General features: G+C 42.1%; 2 pseudogenes; one reads left to right on the top strand and one right to left on the bottom strand.

Annotated features, from left to right (window-relative positions):
* Positions 1-1,228: 1,228 nt before the first annotated feature.
* On the bottom strand, positions 1,229-1,347 carry LOC134935801 (5S ribosomal RNA; annotated as a pseudogene).
* An 810-nt stretch (positions 1,348-2,157) lies between these two features.
* LOC134937662 (5S ribosomal RNA) lies at positions 2,158-2,276 on the top strand (annotated as a pseudogene).
* Positions 2,277-2,845: the final 569 nt, after the last annotated feature.

Raw genomic sequence — 2,845 nt, 5'->3', positions numbered from 1 at the left:
CAATGTATCTGGCACAGCGGGGCATGTATCTGGCACAGTGGGGCATGTATCTGGCACAGTGGGGCATGTATCTGGCACTGTGGGGCAATGTAACTGGCACTGTGGGGCATGTATCTGGCACTGTGGGGCATGTATCTGGCACTGTGGGGCAATGTATCTGGCACTGTGGGGCAATGTAACTGGCACTGTGGGGCAATGTAACTGGCATTGTGGGGCAATGTATCTGGCAATGTAACTGGCACTGTGGGGCAATGTATCTGGCAATGTAACTGGCACTGTGGGGCATGTATCTGGCACTGTGGGGCATGTATCTGGCACTGTGGGGCATTGTATCTGGCACTGTGGGGCAATGTAACTGGCACTGTGGGGCATTGTATCTGGCACTGTGGGGCATGTACTGGCAATGGGAGAGAGAGAAAGCTCTTGTGTGGGCGCACTCTTGGAAAAAAGAAAGAATTTTTCAATTAGAGAAAGATAACGTTAAAACATATTTATTAATCACTTATAAATTAAAACAAAATGCCCTTCTATGATCCAATGAATACACAAGAATTTATAAGTATGCAAAAGAATGTTCAAAAGTATTAAAATGTTCTGGTCATTAAATCGTGAGAGAGAGATTAGAAAGGTTGCAGACACTGGATAGTCTGACAGCCGTTTCTCCTGACCAGTACAGTTGTTCTGTATTAATGGGACCCAGAGAGGAGGTCAGTGTACATATTTTAACATAGAAAGACCACTGAATTAGGTCAATTACTATGGGGGTAATTCCAAGTTGATCGCAGCAGGATTTTTGATAGCAATTGGGCAAAACCATGTGCACTGCAGCGGAGGCAGATATAACATGTGCAGAGAGAGTTAGATTTGGGTGGGTTATTTTGTTTCTGTGCAGGGTAAATACTGGCTGCTTTATTTTTACACTGCAAATTAGATTGCAGATTGAACACACCACACCCAAATCTAACTCTCTCTGCACATGTTATATCTACCCCTCCTGCAGTGCTCATGGTTTTGTCCAATTGCTAACTTTCTTGCTGCTGCGATCAACTCAGAATGAGGGCCTATGTACTTTACTAATTACCATTGGCGCCGACAGGCATGCATACAGAATGTATGTCAAAAAAGTCCTAATGAGGAAAGGGATATGAGAAGAAAGAGCAGAAATAGATACAATTAGTGGTGATACTGCTGTTGGTGTCCTCCCTTCAGGGGAAGGGGAATAGTTCCTGTCCTACAACACCGGGTATTCCCAGGGAGTCTCCCCTCCCGGTACTGACCCAGCCCAACGCTGTTTAGCTTCCAAGATCGGACGAGATCGGGCATGGGCAGCGTGGTATGATAGTAGGGAGGATATCTACCAATGAGAGTGCACCTATGTATGACCGGAAGTGAACAAGCCCACAGGCGAAATGCGTTTTCTACGGACTCTACAGCGGGACCTTCCCATGGAGGCTTCACTGGTTACCATCCACTTACTGCATTTGACTCTCTTAGTATATTGGCTCTTATCTTTATATATCAATCATTGCATGGTTGACCCTATGTGTATATAGGTTTCTACTTTCAGTATAAGCTATTACTGTGCTGTTTTTGTGTTATAGGCACTTATTTAATTTCTTCATTGCATGCACAGTATAGGTCAAAGGAGACAGTCACACACACACAAAATAACAAAACAAGTTCCTTGTGTGCATAAACCCAGTTCATTTACCTGAGTAACTATAGGGTGATTTCACCTTTGGTATACTGCATGTCTATATCTGACTTAGACAGTATGTCCTATTCAATATGTGTGTTGGGCTAGCTGGCATTACCTATCCACTGAATTTGACTCAAACCTACTGTACACAGCATTTTTCAGAAGCATTTTTTCTTACCTATAATGATTTTAGTTTTTTTTCAGCCATATACTCAGGGTATGTGTATACTAAGAATGTATAGTCATTTTGCATCCTGATTATGAACTCCTTTTGACCTATTTATCCTGTTATTGGACATTGGTTCCCTTAATATTATAACGGTCAATTAACCTTACATTTTTCTATCTTTAATCCTACTTTTCTTTCCTATCTGCCTATCATCCACGCACTACACATTCTATCTTTTCTGTTACTCTTCATTTTCATACATAGGTGCACTCTCATTGGTAGATATCCTCCCTACTATCATACCACGTTGCCCATGCCCGATCTCGTCCGATCTTGGAAGCTAAACAGCGTTGGGCTGGGTCAGTACCGGGAGGGGAGACTCCCTGGGAATACCCGGTGTTGTAGGACAGGAACTATTCCCCTTCCCCTGAAGGGAGGACACCAACAGCAGTATCACCACTAATTGTATCTATTTCTGCTCTTTCTTCTCATATCCCTTTCCTCATTAGGACTTTTTTGACATACATTCTGTATGCATGCCTGTCGGCGCCAATGGTAATCAGTAAAGTACATAGTAATTGACCTAATTCAGTGGTCTTTCTATGTTAAAATATGTACACTGACCTCCTCTCTGGGTCCCATTAATACAGAACAACTGTACTGGTCAGGAGAAACGGCTGTCAGACTATCCAGTGTCTGCAACCTTTCTAATCTCTCTCTCACGATTTAATGACAAGAACATTTTAATACTTTTGAACATTCTTTTGCATACTTATAAATTCTTGTGTATTCATTGGATCATAGAAGGGTATTTTGTTTTAATTTATAAGTGATTAATAAATATATGTTTTAACATTATCTTTCTCTAATTGAAAAATTCTTTCTTTTTTCCAAGAGTGCGCCCACACAAGAGCTTTCTCTCTCTCCCATTGCCAGTACTTGTACTCCCTAGCTCTGGGCGCACCACCAATAAGGAC

Source organism: Pseudophryne corroboree, chromosome 1 (genome assembly GCF_028390025.1).
Source record: "Pseudophryne corroboree isolate aPseCor3 chromosome 1, aPseCor3.hap2, whole genome shotgun sequence".
Lineage (NCBI taxonomy): Eukaryota > Metazoa > Chordata > Amphibia > Anura > Myobatrachidae > Pseudophryne > Pseudophryne corroboree.
This window is presented reverse-complemented; position numbering and strand designations above follow the sequence as displayed.